The sequence below is a fragment of the Micropterus salmoides genome, unplaced genomic scaffold (assembly GCF_014851395.1).
Source record: "Micropterus salmoides isolate LMB-PRFRI ecotype aquatic unplaced genomic scaffold, ASM1485139v1 Ms_hic_scaffold_13, whole genome shotgun sequence".
Lineage (NCBI taxonomy): Eukaryota > Metazoa > Chordata > Actinopteri > Centrarchiformes > Centrarchidae > Micropterus > Micropterus salmoides.
Window position 1 is genome coordinate 19,551,793 of NW_024040374.1, and position 21,826 is coordinate 19,573,618.

General features: G+C 41.6%; 1 long non-coding RNA gene across 4 annotated transcripts in view; it reads left to right on the forward strand.

Annotated features, from left to right (window-relative positions):
• The first annotated feature begins 3,035 nt into the window (after positions 1–3,035).
• LOC119900787 overlaps positions 3,036–21,826 on the forward strand; it is a 125,499-nt gene continuing 106,708 nt past the window's right edge. For 2 of the 4 annotated variants that reach the window (XR_005444102.1, XR_005444100.1), the window contains exon 1: positions 3,036–3,563. This is a non-coding gene — a long non-coding RNA (uncharacterized LOC119900787). The remainder of the gene's footprint in view (positions 3,564–21,826) is intronic. The other 2 variants (XR_005444101.1, XR_005444103.1) reach the window with 2 other exon arrangements.

Genomic DNA, 21,826 nt, shown 5'->3' on the forward strand with positions numbered 1-21,826 from the left:
ATGACAGTTTAACAGTGAGCCAGCATGCACAATACCAGGACACTGAAACTAAAGCAGCTAAATGGAATTCAGCCATTATTAATTTGAATACTTACACCTTTGCTTTTCTCACTAACATGTCAAAATGTCGAGTGAAAACGGCCTATTTGTATCAGTGTTGCTCTATTCCCAACATAACAAAATAACAGGTCTAAATCTGTCCTAAATATGAATTATTGCTGTTAACACCCCAGTGTGTAATCAGGCAAAATAATTGACAACACCTGTGTGGGTGTACCATGGGTGTGAAAGCCTTTAATGGTGTTGGGTCCAATTTTGTATGCTGATAACAAGTGCATAATGTGATTTATATCACAAACTGAACATCCTGCATTGGATGAAACTATTGGATGGAAATTGTATTTGGAACTACTGAGAACTGATTTGATTTAAAAGTGTATTGACTTTACCTGAATGAGAATGTGACTGTGCCAATGTAAAGACAGCCAAGGAGGGACTCAGGTAGTGATCTGCCTGGATTATCCAGCCATGGGTTATACAGAGTTTAACATCTGGTCACAAAGACAGCAGAGCTAGAGTTACTCATCCCTGACAGCAAGAGAGAAACAGACACAGAGACAGCTGAGTAGACAGACAAAGATTTTCAAATTATTTATGTATTTAAAACAATGTCTAATACGCTTGGGGCTTCTAGTATCATCGATCTCACTGAGAGTCAACATTAGAACATCTTGGAGGCAAAGGGCCATATATTTCTCTTAGGAACTGTTCTACCAAATCAGCACTAAAATGGCAGTAAATATTTCACTTAAACGTGATAGTTGGTGAGGAAAGAGGAATTTAATGGGATGTTCATGTAGCTCTAGCTGTGTCTGCTGAATGTTAGCCTTATGCACCTAATGAGCTAAAGTTCTGTTGGAAATTGGTAACTGCAGCTTTATTGTAAGATATGCAATTAACAAAATATTTACGTTGCCCCAGCCATTGCAAATCTTAACCTAAACATGCCTATTTCCAACTTTATGCTTAATCTTGTTGACGCTCATGCTTAATTCTAAGCTTAAACCCAGTCGTGCAGTTTGAAAGGCTGCACTACGAGGTTGTAATAGTAGTGCTTCTATCAGTAACATTGCTGGGATTTGTGATTTTGAGTAACTATGGCACCTTTCTTTTTGTCTTTGGATCAAAGGATATCATGGCTAACAGTTGACATAATAATTAACCCTATACATTGCCAAAAGAGACACACATAAAAGAATTATATTTTTTGCGGTAGAGTATACTTTTTAATTCCTTTTGCTGTCCATGACAAATCCAGCTATGGCCAAGCCAAATTACACAGATCCCAAAAAAGAAAATGAGACAGAGGGAGAGAGATAAAGGAGGGAAACAGAATGACAGCAAGACGACATTGTAAAAACAAAAGTGGGTCTCTGTCCTGTCCTCCCACCCCTTAGCTGCCCTCTGCTCCTGACCTCAAGAACTTGCGGTAAGTTTGTAAACCATTTCTCAGTGACCTCAACAACTGACCACCCTGTCCTTTACCTGCAATAAAACATAGACACAGGCATTACAAACGCAAGCCAGCCACATCAGGGAAGACCAACAAGCAGGCTTCACAGTGTCTGCTTCAGTAGAGAGAGAAACCCTTACCAAAACACAAGAGTATATTATCACGCTGTTCGTTTGTCTGCCTCTGTTTGTACTTCCTCATTTTTATGTTCAATTTATGTTGTGCGGAAATCTTTGTGTAAGTCCGAACATGGCGTATGTAAGTGGGTGCACATAGACAACTCCTCGCTCCATTTATTAGCCTCATATTTACTTCTGTGGGAGTGCACATGACACGGTTCATTTTTTCTGTCCTGCTCTCTCAGTCTCTCTCACCACATTTTGTTTTTATATGGCATGCTGAGATTTGTTGTTGTGTTTGGTTTGTAACTCCTCACCCACAGTATTCATTAGATAATGAAGGGAAACAGTATTTGTGGTGGGAAGGTGAAGGTCACAGTGTTTGGAATACACATGCATGACTGGTTAGTCAGCCATGTTGTGCTATTGGTCAAAGCAAAATCAATTGCTGTATTTTTGTGTAAGATGTGTAAGATTTGATTATGTTTCCCAAAATAATTAAACAAGTTTTAAGTGAATTTCTGATCGGTTTTCAGCAAATAAAGTGGGATTTAATGATCCTATCAACTGTCTTTATGTGAACAAGCAAGGGGATATCACTAGTAGAGCACTAGTAACTCATTGCAGTGATTGAGGTTACATGCTAGGGAGGAGCGGATGTGATTGATACTTTGATACTCACAAGCTACTCATTTGATATCGATTCCTTTAAAAATTAGATAAGAGTCACAAATTTGCTCTGGAAAAATTATGACCTGATTAAGAAGATGAAGACATCTTTACAAATGTGCAAGTGCTATAGTTAATTATTTTATTATATTTTATTTACAGTATTTTACACGCATTAGCACAATCATTTTTATCTAATTGTATTTATATTTGCTCTTGCAAATTTGAATTTGCTTTTAATACATTTCTTATTAATGGCTGGTATATGTGAATTTGCTTTCAGCTTAAGGCTCTTTTGTTTGGTAAAAAAAAACCCATTATTTTGAAAAATCACATACCTATTTTAGAAAGGATCAGTATGGGTATCCTTAAAATTGTAACGAAATTAAAAAAGTTGATTTCACCCATCCTTTGCTATTACATCCACCTTCATGTAACCCTGTGCACACATTTAAGTAGGCCAATTCTCCAAATAAAGTTATGTAAAATGTGAGGGACTAAAACTGAAAGTGATTTAGTTATGAAAAAAGTAAGATGTAAATATAAGTATACTCTAAATACTATTTTAGTAAATATTAATTCAGTTCAAAATAATTTCATAGGCGAATATTTAGAGTTAAATGAAATCATAACACAGATCACCCCTTTAAGTTTAAAGCGTTAATTTACACTGGTCAGTCATTGATCCCTCTTGTCATTGGCTGTAGTTGAGGAAGACAAATGGAGAGGGGCAGGGAGGGACACAGAAGGGGCAACTCGGTTACGATGCCAACACGCACTTAACCTAATTACATCGTTTCATTTAATTAGGCTGAATGTTAGTGCTTGTGTGTCTGTACAGGATTTGTATTAGAAATCTGAGTTACTGAAAATGCTAGCCGCTAAGCTAACGGAGTGAAGCTTCTAACCGCATAGCTATAGGCTGCTAATTAACTTACGTCTATTTGTAGCATCGGCTAGCAGTAGTTTGTTGAAGTTAGTGTTTGTCGCTGGTAGATAAAGTGAACCATGAATGTGTGAGAGCATGGACCTGACGCTGGTTTCCAGTTGGTTCAGTCACACGCCATGATGACCGGGAAAGCTGTGTGGGTCTGATGAAGACCTGTTGGACCGTTGAGATGTTGATAACGTTAAGTTACAAGGTCAACTAGTCATTGGTGACCTGAAAAGACCACCGTGCTTCTGAGGAAGATTTCAGCCTTCGCTGCCACCTGATAAGGTTACTCTCCTGACAGACGTCTCTCCAGGATTGAAACAGAACTGTAAGTTTAACATTGCATTCATCTTCATTGGTTTAAGTGAAGAGCAGTGTACTCCTCTATAGACCAGGGCCCTGGGCCACATGCATCTGAGAGATGTACAGATCTGCAACGTTTTTTATTTTGTGTCAGTGTTCAGTATGCATAAGTCATGCATTACTGTAATCATTCACATTGGTAATGAAGAAACCACTCAGATTAATTTCCGTTCATTTCAAATCAGTTATGTTTAAGATCAGATGACAAAACATTTGTTGCATGAGCTCCCATCCATATTACCTGCTGGTCAGAGGTCCAAACAGAAAGTGAGCCCATTAAATGGGCTTTAGAGGAACTGCAACTGTACCATGTTGAGTAGAGGTCAGAGGAGGGCATGGGTTTGATTCAGGGTATTGTCTTTTTAGGGTTTAGTGTTTCACACTGACCCTGTTTTGTCCACTTGGACCATTTGGAAAATTGAACAAATATATCATCCTGACATTGGTTCGATTCAGGAACCAGACCTTCAGGTGTGAACTTAAAGTACTCGAAATAATCTATATTGTTCATATTTCTATCTTAGGACAGTAAAAATAATGATTAGACATTGTTTTTACATAGAAATGTTATTTGATTGTCTTAGTTGGTTGTGAACTTATAACTTTGGCTTGTATGTAGAAGGAGCTTCCTGTATCAATACAACGGCAGGGCTCTACAGTGCTAGTATTTCACTTGCATATTAACCTAAAAATAGATATGTACAAACCTAAGAAAAATGTATGATCACAGTGTGTGAGTAAAGACAGCAACCTGTAACATTATGTGGAAGATCTGGGTAATTCTGTACCTGGAAGTTGATGTTTTGTGGCTCATGTTCCAATGAGCAGCTTTCATTGGAATGAATGGAGTCACGCCTGCGACGCTGTATCTAGCTGGAAGTTTGCTGTTAGCTACCCAGTAGCCATAGGCCCAGTCTAGATTTTCTTTTGTTCACTGATATATTTCCTCGTGTTCTTTTGAAAAAGGTTTATTAGCTTATTTATATAATTTATTTATTAAAAATTTTGAATATAGCTTTTCACAGCCTCATCAGAACTAGCCTGAACTGTTTGATGGTGTGACAAAAACTACAAATAATAAATAAAATTTCTGTTTTATAATGTTGTCTGGCATTTTGTCAGTTATTTTAAAGAGGATATAGTCATAAGTGAATGAACCTGACTTGAAGTTGAATAGGCTATTTCTGTTAGCATGTTGGATTAATTTCACTTTATATATAGAGGTTAACCTTCTTCAAACTCAGTCAACAGTGTTTTATACATAGCATAGGGCTTTGAGGTTACTTGGTTGAGTGGAGGCATCTAACGATAAGTGGCATGACATTAAATTCTTTGTCTACACAAGTTTTGTTTCTATCAGTCTTTCATCACGTCTTCTCTTTCTTGGTTTGCCAACTTTTCCAACTTTTCAGAGTGTAAAAAGTTGTTTTGTATTTTTAAATGAACAGATTCAAAATGAGCAGAAAGACTGGTGGATGGAAACATACTGTGCCTCTATGAGCTGCAAAGAGGATGAATTCATATTAGCGAGTGTGCATCTGGGAAGGTTTTTCCTCTACTCTTCAGACCTCCCATGCTTCATTGTTGTGTTGGGGTGGCATCAGTAGTACTCACATCTTGCAGAAACATATCTTATGTCTCATATACACACACGTGTTTTGTTGGCCTTTACCAGTCCAACTGGCCATCCCTGATGTTTGTTTAGTGTTTGTCAAGTTTATGATTGCCATGTCTAATGCACTGTAATAACATGTGTGTTTCACATTAGAAACCACCTTGGAGAATGGGAGAGAGTATATAATGAGAAAGAAAGGGACAGAGAGATAGAAAGAGATACAGATAGAACAAGTAAGGACAGGACGTTTTTCCAAAGATTTGCTGAGCTCAGACCTAGCAGTGGAGTGACAGATGAGACACGGGAGGGAAAAACAGATCAAGAAGTGGAATGGAAATGAAATGGGGAAATGACTACGAATGAAGAGCGAAGGGGGTGGAAAGAGGCGGATGAGTTGGTGGGAAAGAGCAAGAGGGCATGTGGAGGCCACGCGAACCACAAAAACTGGGTTGAAATGAAAAATTTGATAAAGCCCTGCTGGCTAGCAGTGGCCAGATCGAGCGGGTGGGAGGGAGGGGTTGGGAATAGGGCCTTAGAGGGGCTATCGGGAGCAGCACATCTGCAAAAGCCATTACGTAGTGTGTATGTATGCGGCGTGACGCTGTGTTTTCTCTGCCAGTCCTGGCTTGGGCCTGCGCGGCAAAACTGGGATCGGGTTTCGTCAGCATGCAGTGGGGGGCCGTCTCCAGTTGACACGTGATGATTTAGTCAGGTGTGAGCGTGCACTTTCCAATTTGGAGGGAAATAAATTAGAAGTGATTTTTTATGAGGCCTCTGTCCCAGGCTGTCTAAAGGCTCTCTCTCCCTCCTGCTGTGCACTGTCAGCCCAACTGATGTGTTTATAAAGAGTGCTGCAGTGGGAGCTGCCCCCACATAAACACACACACTCATGCACAGTACATATGATATACAAAAACACACATGTGTACGTCTAGACATAAGTAATGCAAACAATGGCAAGCATGAAAAACACATGCATGAACATACATGAGAAACACACATTTTACAAGCTGCACACAATATCACAGTATCACATTTTACATCCTTTTCATACGCGTTTGCTCTTGTGAAGCTGCGCAGTAGTGGAAAGAGTGAGAAATATAACTAGAATACCATTTAATTTGTGTGAACTTTACCTTATAACATAATTACCAATGCAAATACAATGGGATAGAAGAAAATAACAGCAACAGGAACAATAACCTAAACCGCAGATAGTCAAAAGATTCTTCTTTTATTTTTCTTATTCTACTCAAAAAATAACCACTGTAAAATTCTTCCAGGTGCCGTAGCAGCTCTGAGTGATATTAAATAAAAACAGAGAAACGCAGGTGTGTTAGTAGTAGAGGATGCGGAGCAGAACAGATCCAGGCAGAGATGATGGTTCTTTGAGGCGACGGAGACATGTTTGAGCTCCACTGGGGTCTAGAAGCCGGAAATCCAAATCCCATCCGACCTCTGACCTCTGTTTGGTTCCCCTGCTACTGCTCCCACACATGGCCCTGGCTGCCTTTACTAAATGACTCCTTGACTTGTCTTGTCTGGTTGACTCTTTTCGTGCATGTTTTTGTTTATCTCTGTCTCTCTGCCTGTCTGTCTTACTGACTGAACGACTGCCTGCTCTGTATGTCTGTTGGCCTGCCAGGCTGTGAACGAGTGAGTGCCTCTGTCAGCCTGTTCACTTACAATACCTTCCAAAGTTGAACAGGACCAAATCGACACTTTGTTGGACCATATAAATGATAGGTAATTACAAAATGAATTACTTATTATTATTTCTTAACAAATGACTCCCAACTAATTTATAATTGGAGTTAAAAGTATAATTTTTTTTTTTTACTGCAGAGCCCTTACATAAAAATCAGCTATTCACTGCATTGTATAAACAATGTAATGTCATCCATAACTGCTGAAGATACTGTACATGTAAATATCATAGCATACATAGCAATAATACATAGCATGCACAATTACTTGGATGTTAGATAATACAATGATAATATATAGTTTCCATACAGAGAATGTCTAAGGTTTACTGTCACAACAGTTTGGACAGTGTGAGAGACAGTCCCTTGTGGGTTATACTGCTTTGCTCCCCCTAGAGGGATATATTGTACCAAACGTGTAATCGCTGTGGAGGTTCGGGGATCATGTCTCCCCCAATATTTCTTCTTTACATCCTTTCTTCCTTCATTGTTTCCTACCTACCCTTTTCACTCCCTCTATTTATCAGTCACTGTTTCTCTCCTTTTTTCTTTTTCTCAAAGCAGCGGTATTTTAACTTAAGAGCAAGTGTACATCGTAAAATAAATACATACAAAATGATGCAGTATCCATCAGTGTCAGTGATAAAGTTGATATGTTACTCTAAAATTTGAGAATTACCTTACAAAAATTACAAAATTAATCAGAAGAATAATTTGTTACTGAAGCTTTTAGCATAATAACAATACCAGACTGGTAAAACAAGAAAGGTTGAATTAGTAATATCTGTAATATTGTACAGGCAAGGATTACAGTTAAATAAATAAAAAGTTTGTGGCATTTAAAACAACTCTTAAGTTTTAAGGGTTCTAATTTTATTTTACTAAAACCGTTTTTAGCAGTTCGGACATTTACAGTGGAACTTTGAACAGGAAGTCAGTACACCGGCGTCATTTCCAGGAGAGTCGGTCTGAATTTGCCTAACCCTCCCACACAGAGCAGATGATCGAAAGAGATTGGGAACTTTTTACTGAGGGGGTCAAAGTCTCCTTCCTTTACGAGTTGTTACAACATGAATGGGAGCACTGAGAGAGGGAGGGAGGAGCAAGGTAGGGAGGGAGGAAAGGAGGGGAAGGAAGTGAATGGTGTAGTTTTTCTCAGCTATAGCGCCCCTGAGCGAGGTGAGAGGTGGGGGCCAGGGGGCACTGGCTGGGTGGTCAGCATGATCGGCAACCTGTGTGTGTGTGTGTGTGTGTGTGTGTGTTTATATGTGTCTGTTAATGGCTGTGTGTTAATGGCTGTGAGTGCAGAAAGTCAGAAAGAGAAAGGAGTTCCGTATGTATCCAACAGTGGGAATAATCAAAGGCGTCTCATATTTCCCTCAAGGCCGCTTGATCCTTTTTTCTGTTCTTGGTTTTTTAATCAGCTTTCTTTTCCTCAGACGACTGCTTCTATTCTTGTGTCATTGTTATTCCACAAAGAGCTTACACATGCACATTCTCTGAGGTTTTGCTCTTTATGGACTGCAGAATGAGGTGTAGACCAAAATGACTACTCTAATCGAGTAGCCGCACGGGTCCTAAAACAACAGACTGCATTTAGCCAATATAATTCATTCCTCGTGACCATAAAATATCCAGGCTTAATAAAAAAGGCATCAAGTATTGAAAGCTTAAGTGTTTCACTTCATACAGACTCTTGCTAAGAAAAACACAGCAAGCAGAGAGCTAAATTCAGTTTAGGGATGTGGGATGATGCTATTAAAAGTATAGTTGGACATTTTGGGAAAAAGATCGATACCACTCCCATATCTGTACGATAAGTATGGTTAGCTTAGCATAGCAGCTAGCTTGGCTCTGTTCAAAAGTGCTTACCAGCATCTCTAATGCTCGATATTTAAAGGTGCTGGGCAAGTCAATGTAATTAAGTACTCTACTCATTATATAATACTCATTGAAAAAGTGTTTCATTACTTTACTAACTACAAAAATGTGCTAACCACAAAAATAAGTTTACATTTGTTGCTCTGCACAGCCTGTCAAAGGTGCCTTTAAACGCACATGTCATGTTTTCTGTATATAACGTGTAGAAATACAAAATGAGACATTGTGGGTTAACAAGCAGTTAGCCTAATTAATACATTATATCTTGCTTATTTAATCTGTATAACAACAGAAGTGTAAAAAACAACAAGCACAAAGTTTCCTGTCAGTATGCTAAGCTCAGCGAACTGGCTGCTGGCTGTTTCACATTTACCATACCGACATGAGAGTGGTATTTTGTAATTTAACTCTTGGCAGGAAAGAAACAAAAGCTTTTTTCCCAACGAGTCAAGTCAAGAGAATCACCGAACTCATGTGCATTTGATTTGTTCCACATTCAAAGCTGATTGATTGACTTATCGACACACGCTCAGTTTAATTCCCTATTTATTTGTACATACAATAATATTCACCCAGTTGTACTCATCAAATGTCCATCCAGTCAGTTGTCAGTCATGCTGTAACATACAGCGTTCCTGCAGTCTTTTGAGTCTTTGGTAATTCCTATTCAGGCTGTAGCAGCAGTGTGGGCAGCTTGTAGCCACATTCAAGAACAGCTAGCTGTCATCAGACGCAGCTAAACCTAAACACTAGCAGCCACAGACCCTATTCCCTCTCACCCCGTTACTGCACTCCTATCGGTTTCCCACACCAACATTAAACACGCACACATGTTCTTGCTCCTGCTCCTTATTTTTTCATATCTCCCCACCCAGCTCTTTCTCTTATGCTCCACAACCAACATCTTTGATCTTCTGATTCTTCTCGCACTGTCTCTCATGCAGATACTTCTGTCAAACGCACACATGGTAAGTAGACCTACATAAGTTAAACACAGTCAAAAGTGAAGCATTGTAAACGGCTTTGATCCAGGGGGTTCATGTGTGACAAAATATATTTGTAAGGGGAGGGGGAATCTGAACCTGGCAGTAGTAAGGGGATGGATCAACAAGATCAAGCGATGTGGGGCGAGAACATTCATTTCAGATGGCTCGGGCCATGACAGAATTGTTCCTGCATGCTGTTTTCCACCGAGCGTCGGTGTCATGTTCGCAGGTTCCATGTGTTGTAAAGTCAGAGTGGTTTTGGCACGGGGAGCGACGCCAGCTCCTGTTCTGAGGGCGAACCCCATCCTGCCCAATGCGTGGTGGGCTGCAGAGCGACATAAAGCCAGCCGAAAGGAGTGAAAGTGTTGACAACGCTGAAGCAGGAAACCTAACCCAACCCTGACACTGAATACTCAGTCTGCCACTTCATGTTCCCCATCACAAACATCAACCCCCTTCTGTTTGCGGTTTGTCTTCCCCTCTCACTGTTTGTCTGTCTTTTTGTCTCTCAAGTGATTTCTTTTTATTTGCCCCTGATTCTTGGCTCCGGTTTTCCCGTTTTCATAGATAATGATGTGTTCAGTTAGAGGAAAAGAAATGCCAAAATTCACTTTCCCAGGTGTAAAGGTCTGTTTTACTTGCATGAAGCAGAAGTGTTGTTTGTGTTTTCTTTTATCTGACTACCCTTATACATGTCACTTTCTGTTAACTGTCACTTCACTCAGTAGTTTGTGCCGTCATAATATTCCACAAATGCTGTATAACCTTGAATCACTGAATCATCAAGAGTCGTAGCATATTTGCGATTGGACAAATTTCTGTGGATCCCTTAAGCTGAACGTGCCTATTGGGTCTAGGTCATTATATTAGATAGATGGAAAGAAAGACAGACAGTCAGTCAGACAGACAAAGAAATGAAAGTCACATTCCAGTGTGGAAAGGGAAAGATAACTCCACATCCATCACTTCAGATGCTCTTCATTCCTGTCCACACTGAGCTATTGTCCCTCAGAAGGAAAGGAGACAGGTGGGCACATTTATGTGACACCCACAGAGACGTTAGTGTGTTTAAAGGCAACAGGATAGAGTAGGCCGCCAAAAGATACTCCTGTCAAATGGAAGAAAATTAAGAGGACACTGCATCCTAACCGGCTGCAGTGGTTGCTATTCTGTCACTGACACTCAGCTTTGACCTCCCTGTTTGACACCTGGTGGACATAGTGATGCGTTAGGATGGTGAAGATGAAGGTGGAATTTGTGGCAAGGATTCATGCTTACTGGCATTGTAAACAGGTGATAAGGGGCAAGCAGACTTGACATCCTATTCTGCAGTAGCTGCAGATTAGTGTTCACAGTATCAAAATCTGATAAGGTTTGAAATATAACACCTCATATCAGGGTTAGATGTGTTTGTGTGTGTGTGTGCACTGAATTGTACATGACCTTATCATTTGAGTTGAGGCGTGAGTGATGAGATGGAAGTAGGAGAATGGGACCGATGAGGAGAGTAACAGGGATGGAACAGAAAGGGAGAAATAAATTAGGTGTTGAGGGAGAAGCAAAGAAAGTAGGATCGCAAGAGGAGGTCAGAAGGCAGGGAGGATAGATGGAGGAGGACAGAGGAAATGACAGAGGTATTTAGTGCTTTTAAAGCTGGCTGGTAAAAACAAAGCGCCGGGGACATCAGTTAATAGAAAATATCAGGAGACTTTTTACATTTTCCCATTACTATAGCACCCAGAGACAATGATGGTACCACACATGGCACAGACATGCATAACATTTCTCACAATGAACTGTAACTCTGCTCTCCCAGTCTTAGTGATGACATAGTTGATACTATTTGTTGCACCCCAAAATAACCCAACCCTGCTAGTGTACAGCTTCTCTCAGATAATTACTCTCAGAAATATCTAAAAACTCTGATACAAACACTTGAGCCCCCTCCATTATAGTTTGTGACTGTACTTTTATGCTTTAGTGGGTGAAACATAGGTCATTAATGTGCACCAGCCCTCTCAAATGCATACCCATAACAAAGCCGACCCCTGATATAATCCATCAGCCTGCTTTTCCATTCCCCCAGACTTGTGTAAATGTAAGCAATTTTTCCTATATTCTTCAGTGTAATTCAAAATCACTGACACAAAAATCAAAACGCACAAAAATGATGTAGCATGAATGCCTGTGATTTTGAGCTGGTTTCCCTTAAAATAAATCAATTTAAAACAAGTCAACAGCCTTCTGTATATTAGTGTTGGGGAAAAAATTAATGCAAACTGCTGATTTAGACATTAGTGGTACTGTAAATCACTCAAATCAGAACTTTGACCTTGAGTAAATTTGCGCACGAGAGACTTTTATAAATGAGGATCCTGATCAGTCATCGAGCTGGAGTTTGTGTTATGGCACGGAGAGAAAGACGTGACTGCACAACAGCTCGAGATAATCGCAGAGAGATGGCTCTTCCCGCATCTTATCGTCTCCTCTCCTGCTTAATGAGACTTCTCTCCTCATATGTCTGAGACTCTGGTTTGATTAGCTAATGAGGCGGCGTTACACATGCACTTGTGGCTAATGATTTGGTGTCATGCATAAACACTCAGAGGCAACTGAGGAAAAGCTAGTTAGTCCTTTGGTTTTTGGGCATTCAGTTTATTTAGTGATTATATGGTATGTTAAGAAACTGCGTAAGGAAGCAAGGAAGGGGATTTCAAATAACCATAAAATTCATTCACCATTTGGCATAAAACAAGATTATCTAAATTTCCAAATTTAATATGATATACAATTGTTTAAAAGCATTTAACTTGGGGAAATCTTTATGTCATAATGGTGAGTAGCCGTTATTGTACTGCTTGTAACCAGTTTGTCATATTAGGCTGCACCATAATGAAAAGAATACACATGGTATTTACACAGTCAGGTGTGAGTGACGAAGAAATAACAAGGCTTTAGCAGGGGGGTCATTCAACTCAGCGGTGTCTTGCTCAAAGCAATGATTATCTGCAATAGGAGGCCCCTTTTTCTCTATCACAGTGTTGATCTCAGCTGTGGGTTCAGCTGAGAGCAGGTCTCTGTACTACAGGAGTCTCACCTCACTGCTGGTTAAATTACATTATCCCTGGTATTCTCCTTAAACTCCAAAAGGCGTTCAATCCAAACATGCTGTTCACAACATATACCACATACAGTATATATATCGTAGACTGTTTAGTTCAGCTGCAATCTTCACTATAGCTGCATCAGAGCAGCAAAAAGACACACATTAGAGGCTTTTATTGGTTTAAGTGACAAATGCACGGAATGATATTATACACACTGGATAACCAGACAAAAAAGGTGCTATCACTCACTTAACTACATAATTGAACATAATCCTGCTACTCCTGTGAAGTCACTGATATCAGGATCTAGTGAGAAACCATAACCATCCAGCTGGAATTTGGTTTCATTCACACGAATATAAAATTGACTTGAAACAAGGGGGAGGATGTGGCAAAGGAGACCTGGAGGAGAGAAGGTTCATCATGTAATTTGCATTCATTGTCAGACAGTAGTTGTCAGAGTTTTCCTCTCAGTGACCATAGCTGATGAATAACATAACTTCTAACTGTAATAAAATAAATGTTGTCATACAGCACTGGAAACTAGGCTTTCACTGTTGACATCTTCACTTTTGTTGTGAATCTGTTATTCCATACTTAAGATGCAGATAATGCATTTCAATCCAATTTTAGATGACCAAGACATCTCATGGAACTTCAAATGGAACCTGTTAGTTTGTGACGTGAAGTACAAAATAAGTATGCCATTGTGGTTAACTTTTGAAAGCACTGTTGCAAGGCAACTGACCAACATAAAAGGAGACCAAAAGAACTCTCCTGGTTCTCTTTTCAAAGCCTTTGTAAAGAGGACAAGACCAGTTTTTCTGCGCTTTCATCAACAGGAAAACAACATGAACAAGTATAAAGGAGTGTGCTGACAGTAGACAGCATACATGCACCAATAATACACAGGCAAAGGAAAAAGAAAACTAAATACTGTATTTCTGGAGTGTTATGGAGGTATATTATGGATTAGGGCTTATGTAAACATGTCGACTCACATCACGTGCATTGAAGCGTCACTGCATCCGGATTTAGTGGGATTCCTCGACAAGCTCCAACTACAAGACAGCGCCTTCGACCGTCTAAAGTTTGGGAGTATTTAAGACAAACACTCAACTACGTGCTGCTCCGTAAGCTCTGTGAATTGGAAATAGCTTTACTGCAGCGGAAATATCACTAAGTATCCCTATCCCTGTCATCTAAGATTTGGCCGTTTCATATTTTCTATTTAGTTAAGGGCCACATATGATTGAGAAATCAGCTGAAACTAACAGTACAGACAACAATAGCAGTACAGTCTGAATCGTTTCAGTTGTTTTCTTTACCCCACACTGATACAAAAATACATTTGGTTATCATACTGCATATTACTCAATATTGAAATAAATCTGTCAGAAACATTTTAAGTTTGAAGTACAGTACAATAATTAATGTCTGTTGTTGTTATTATCACAACACATCATTGAAGAGGAAATTTGATTCATTTAAGATATGCTGCTATTGTCATTATTCTAATGTGCTTCATCAGGATGATTGAATAAAATATCATTTATTAGACATGTTTTTGATATTTATTTTGGATAAATTCGTATGTTAATCGAGTAATAGCCAACTTTTTTTTCTTTAGAATACACAAAATTAGTCGTTAGATTAGATCGACTTGTTGAAAAAATAATCGTTAGATTAATCGACTTGAAAAATAATCGTTATCTACAGCCCTATTGTGGAAGCCCAATCATGTCCCAGATTTAAGTTTCCCATCTGGATGATTTCAAAATCCAAAATAAGAAACAATATAAACACATGAAGAAATTTTAAAAGAATTATTCTATAAGAATGGAAGAAAATAAATATTTTTGAGTGACAGCATTATGTGTAATGCGATCAGTTCTGATTTTGATGTTTAAAGGGCGATTTCCTCTTCTCTCCTGCCTTTTTGGGAAGTAAAGAACTTTACTCTTAAAATCTCAAGCAGCTTTGACCTCCACCTTGGATTTCTGTGCTTCCACTTGCGGCTTCACACACACACACACACACACTCATACAGTTACAGAACAAGAACAACAGCTTATGGTGGAAGTAGGTTGGCGGGGGAGGAACAGGGTTTTACTGCTCTGACTAAAATAAAACATGAGGACTTTGTGGTCCACAGTGCAGTTGGAAAGACAAATATTATTTTTTTTACGAGCGAGAGAAGTCCGGGGACAGGCTGTATAAAACGCCTTAATGATTGAATGGCTGAAGTATTAAACCTTGTAACTTTGGCTGTGGGGTCTTGACCTGGATGAGGGGGAGGCGACAGAAGAGAGACGAGTCCTCTCCGAGCAGTTTGATAGGGTAAAATCTGCGTGTACACACACACACACACACACGTTCCGACGCACGCACACATCAACAAGCAAACAGAGTGACTCACAGGCCTTACCTTGGCAGAGGAATTGCCTCAGTAAATCTTTATGTTGGAGTGTATATTGCAGTTTAATAATTAGTTATAAATGAAAACTCTTGAATTCCTTATAAACACAACAAACTATATTCAGGTGAAAAAAGCTGTGGTATTTATTTTCGTTTTGTTCTTTTCAAAGACCTTTTAATATAAAAATTCAGGTTTCAACACCGTGACTGAACTCAAAAAAGAAATATATTTAGCGCACACTAGATAAGCTTTTGGGGATTTTGTGAATTTCTTTTCCTGCATTATAACAATTATAAGCCTATGACTGTTTGTTAAAAGTCTCTTCTCATGTGTCATCACAGTAATTCTACTTTATAGCAATGCTAACATAAGAGGAGCTTTGAAACACAGCCACTATGGGGCACCACCAGGTTCTCTGATCCTATACACATACAGTCAAACCTGAGATTTCCTCTAGCACTTTGAACTCCGTATGCTAATGCTGACATACCAGACCGACAGCTCTCCGTCACAGGGCTCATTATCCGTCTGCAGGATGATCACCATCATTACTCCAACAGAGCTGACACAGCCATTCACGGTGCTGGTCAACATTTCAGGAAGGGCTCAGATTCCAGGCGGGTATTTCTCACGTGTCCCCCGGGGGAGATAGACTTGGAAAGATGGAGGGATGGGTGATAGGGAGGCAAGGAGGCACAAGAGCCTGCAGGCATGTCCTATATGCCAGGGTTGTTTGTGTAAGCACAAACAGAAATAAAGGCAGGCAGAGAGTATGTATGAGAACAATCTCTGGTTGTCTTTGTCTCTCTTTCTGTCTCTCTCAGTCACTCACTGTCTCACACATGCACTCACGTGCGCGCACACACACACACACACACACACACACACACACAGCAGCCTCGTACGTCTGCACCTATCTCAAACACAGGGGGCCACAGAAAGCGCCACAGGTGGTCATGACAGACACATTTTCTCACAAACATTAATACAGATGCAAATGTCACAGTTATGTCCCTCAGACTTTATCCCAGACTGTCTTAATGAAACAAACAAAATTAAAGAAATTTCCTGCTACATGTGTGTCTGACATTTGAATAAGAGACTGAAGGGTTTCTGTTGCACATGCGCCCCACTTCAGTCTGTGTGTAGTTTGTGTCATTCCATTTGTGTGTTTGTGTGTGTCCCTCTCCCTTTCCAGCTGCAGCTCTCATGCTGGGGCCTCCTCCTGGTAGCCATTATGGGTGTGTTTGTGTGTGTGTCTGTGTATGTGTCTGGGTGGTCTAGTCCCGTCTCCCTCCTTCTAATAGTTTTATACTGTTCTGCCCTGGCGGTGCCCGAGGGCAGGGGAGGGTTGGTAGGAGGGGGGGTACGGTAGGGTGGCGGGTGTTACAGGGGGGTGTGATCGGCCCCGTTGAGAAGAGCAGACGACAGGCCTAATAAAGCTTCACAGGGTCTAGGCCCATCGCTCTCAGCACTTCCTCCCTGCTGCCCTCTCTGCTCCCTCCTGCCCCCTTGGTCCGCCACTACCCCCCCCCCCCCCCCCTGCAGGCACATGTGGTCCGGCCCTAATGGGACCCAGCTGGGCTCCCACCTTCTGTCTCTTACGGACCCCAGCCACAGCTCTCTTCTCTCTGTTCTCCTTTCTCCTTTTCAACGTTCAGCCCCAGATGGCACTCCTGCAGGCTGGAAATTCACTGCTGGGGGATATGTTTGGTATCATTTTCTTTTTGGTGTCCTCTTCCTTACCTTTTTTCTCTCCTTGTCTTTCTCACTTCATCTTTTGTCACAGTGTATGGCGGCCATGTGATGTGGCTAGAGTCAGGATTCAGCTTCTCAAGGAGGAGCAATGGAACTGAAAGAGGAGCTATGAAGCTGTCTTGTCATGCAGCAGTGATCAGTGATGCCTGGGATTTCTAGACTCTCTATTACCCCCCCCCCCCAGTCCCACCGCAGCCAGTCATTCACACGTCAGACTCCCCCATGGCTGCTTTGGTCACTGCCCCTCTGCGGTGAGGTAGCGTGGGGAAACATTTGTTCCCCAGACCTACTCTGCTTCATCTCGCTGGAGTCGCAGCCTCTGCAAGTAAACAGGGCGGTGCCAATTGCCCGTCCCCAAGTTTTTATGGTACCATAGCAGAGCAAACAAACAAACTGGAGAATTTTACGCAACAGCCTGTGAAACATTCTCTCAGTGCCACAGGGGACAAGTGTTGCCAAGTCCCCTCAGCTGTAACTCAAGCACGTACACATGGAAGCATGCTGACATGAAAGCAAATGTGCATGAATTCGTACACACACACAAACACACACACACACACACACACACATACCACGACCTCTGTTCTAAGCAGCACATGTGACATGACTGCCATACACAGAAGTTAATGATAGAAGTCTCTTGTCATGCATCACTTAATCACTATGGTAGTACCAAAGTGCCCATGGCAGCCTTTTTTGTTTTTTTAGATTTTATTTGACAGTAAATATTTAAAACTTCAAAAAGAAACCGTGATGACTAGGACTTAATAGTGACAGTATGGCAAACAGTTCACTTTTAAAACACTTCCTCTTCGCAGCAGTACTAGCAGGACGAATGGGACTTTTTCCTCACTGGGGACAGACAGCCCATAGTGTGCAGTTTACCATAACATCTTATCATTCTCAGACCATAACTAGATGTTCACACTGATGAATGGTTGAGCTCCTGCTGTGTGGTCCCTCTCTGGCTCTTGCAGATGGTGTCATAGTGGTTCTCCTCCATGTCAGAGATGAGAGGGAGCTGGGTGCGGCGACACCGGGTTTGTGCTCTTGAATTCATTATCGCTGACCAAATCCGTCCCTGTGATCAGAGCAAGAGTCAGGATGGTGGCGGAGCAGGACAGGGAAGTCGCTCTTCCTGTTCTTCATCTTTGCGCACCCACACGCCCTCTTTGGTGTCACTTGGCATTTGTGTGGGAAAGTGCTCTCCCTCCCTGGTGTTATACCTAACTACCATTATTATTAAAACATATACATTTAGCATACGCTAATTTACGAAGAAGCACAGGTGAAACAAGATGCAGAGGTGCACCGTGTCAATTGAGAAAAGGAGAAGCAGCAGTCGAAGCAATTGTCTATTAAATGAGAGGGGGAGCTGTATAACACCCCGCTGGGGAAATGCAGCAAGAATTGTAGCCAAGGTTCAGCAAAAAGTGGTGAATGGAACGACTATATGTATCTGTCAATAAGACTTTGTCAAAATTCTAAATTGCTACCTGTCAGGTTTAAAAAATGTTAAAAGAGGAGATAAATGCATTCAACACATTTGTTAAACAATAACTCTAGCGATTTTTTAATTTATATATTTTTTTATTGTCACCAAATCCTGTGAAAATACCATAATCAACAGTGTGTTTGTCTATCTCTAAATATGTTCCCTACCCTGTCTGTGGTCCTCAGCCCCATGTCTTCAGTATAGGAACGAATAGATAAGTCTTTAAAAACTGCTCACAGATTTACACTTAAATTATAAAAAGGCTACATCATTTGCTTGAAACAGCCAGTGAGATTTTAGCAAATGTTACTCAAACAGGTGTCATTTGTGTATTTGTTATTTGTGTATTTGGACTATTTTTGGCTGCGGATTTGGTTAGCTTGTGAGTATTTATGGCAGAAGGACAGTGTGTTTGGGAGTGACTGAACATAAAGTGCCCATGTTCATCATAATTAAAGAACATGTCACGTAATGCAGAGGTGTGGCTTATTTTCGCAGGTTCTATGGTGCAGTGGAATAAGCTGTGTCAGGCTACACAGACATTTTGTTTACATTACTAAAAATATATAATATTACCAGATTTATCCTTTGTGTCTCAAGGATGCAAGAAATGTGTTTGGTGAGAAACACACTGTAACTGTGTTTGCTTAAAAGGAAATTCCATAGGGTATCTTTAAGCACAGAGGAAAAGGCGAGGTTAGGTTAGGGATCATCCCTCTACAATGCCCCTTCCAGTCAGTCTTTGCACTGGCCTTCTCTGAGGTGGCTTTCAGGGGGATTGAAACCATGACTTTTGCACCCCCCCCCAACTCCATACATCCACATATCCTGGAGTAGAGGTGGCCCCAGAGTGTTTATGCGCGGCAGACGCCCAGGCTAAACAGGAAGGGACAGGAGACCGTCACTGGGGACGCAGAATGCAGGCCCCACATCAGCAGGCCCTTAATGTGGATCAAGTTTGCCATTGCTCATTTGAGTGAATATCACAAACATTACCGTAGGCCAAACACCTGTAAGTGACCACATACAGGCCAGAGCACTGTGGGTGGCAAATGTGCGCATCAAGTACGCTGCTGTGAATGAGTATGTGTTCCCACCAGCAGCACGTGTACGTTTTGAATCTATGTTGTGTTTTGAGTGTTGATGTGTGCCTGGAGCTGGAGTCCAGTCATACTGGGGACAGCCCAGGCCTATGGCAGACACTACACTGTCCATGCAGGGCTTTATGTGAGCCGTTCAGACAGAAAAATAAATACTGCCAGAGGAGGAGAGGAGAGGAAAGCGAGTCTGTTTGAAGTCACAGAGCTGCAGAGAGGGGCTGAAAGACAGATGAACCCATCCTGTTTCAGAAACCTGAACGCACCCTTGTTAAGAACCAGTAATGTGTGTTTGTGTGTGGCAGCAATAACACAGTTCCAAGACTTGGCTCTGTGTGTACACATAAGCCTGTGTAACCCTACACACCTCTCTGATGATGTCAGATTAGCATTAAGCGTGAGGTTGGGCCTGTGTTTATATGTGTGTGAGTGTATTCAATGTGGCGAACAAGATGTCTGGTATTGTTTTTTGGGCAGTAAGAGAAATGTAAACAGCGGAAGGCAGTGGCTAAGGAAGAGTGGAAGAGTGGAGTCGTTCCATGCGTGTGGTTGTGTGTGTGTGTGTGTGTGTGTGGCGGAGGGATGATGACATCAGCGGCTGGGCAGGGAGCGGGTGAAGGGGCTCTGGTCAGTGTGAAAGTCGAGTCTGTCACACAGACGTCGTCCGACTGCACGCCACGCTCACAACAGAGCACTCAGCCGCTGGCAGAGGCTTGAGGACTGGCTGACGGTGGTCTGCCAAAGTCTGTCAGCTCCGTGGCAGCTTAAATGTTTCAGTGCAGCAGTCTGGAAAGAGAAAAGTAACAGTCACAGCAAACGTTGGCATTGGATTACTACATTAAAAGGTTTCCATCTCAACTTTGTCGGCATATTGAAAGTAAATGGTGTGTACTCTTCTACGGTAAATTGAACATTTTAAGGTCAATTAGAAGGTAGTTGATTAGAATTTTCTCTTTTGAAGTAGATTTTAAATGAGTTTAATTTAATTTAAACAACCCCTCTCCCTAAAGGAAACAGAAGAACAACAGAAATATAGTTTAATGGTAAATCCCTGTAATCTGTAGCGTAGTCCTGCGTCTAGAGCAGCAGCATCCATGTGGCTGTGTGCCAGGCTAGTGTGATGTTGCCAATTCCAGCTGTGAGACATGCAGATATGCCCACCTGTTTCCTTTCCTTCAGTTTTTATATTCATTCATACCAGACGCTACTGTGATGAGTGCTCATTTTGCACGCGTATCAGTTTTTGGGGAATACAAATTACTCATTTTCTATGACTTGTAATTTAAATCACAGCCCAGACAGTCATCTTTTCTCTTCACTTCTCATCGGTTTTATTTTTTTTAAACTGGGATTTCAGCCACCGCACAAGCCGCCTGCTTATGTAGCATTTACAGCATTTGGAAGGTGATCGAGTAGTCAGAAGTTAATGTCAAGGAGGAAGCACCCGTATCAGCCCAGGAGGTGTTGCTCTGCAGCTGAACCAGTGCCTTGACCTCCACGGGTGAGGGCAAGTGTAAAGAATATTCCCAACATGGATCAATGAAGTATCACTTTTACTGTAGTGTTTCATTAAGTATTTTGGTTGGGACCACCAGTGAGGGACGGGGTCCAAATGCAAACTGAGGAATGGTAAAATTTCTCTCAGGCCAAGGCTCATCGGTTCTCTTTCTCCCTCCATCAGAGGAGGTGGTCCTTGCTTTTTCTGTAGTCCGTCTTTGATCCCCATCCCTCTTCTTTTCCTACGATTCATCCTGCTGGCACAGACAAAGACTGCCCTTCCAACAAACGCAGCCGCTGCCTTTCAGGGCCAAGCGTCAGGCTGTTGAGGAAAGGAGACAACAGGAGAGGACCAGGGAGGCTGGGAGGACAGAGAGGAAAGATGAGGAGAGGAGAGGAGAGCATGAAGTTTCACCCACCCCGGAGGTCTCCAGCAGCCCCCAGCTCTCAGTACCCTACCTCCAGAAGACCTTATTCAGAGACTCACCTAATGAACACTCCTGCCCTCATTCAGCCCCACAATGGAGCCCTCCACTGCCATTGAGCCTGCTCACAATGGAGAGCATCGCTCCAATTAAACCCCAGAGACAATGAGCAGGGGTAGGTGAAGGGGTGGAGGTGTGTGTGTAATATGTGTGCGTATGAGGGGTCGAGCTGGGGGGTCAGG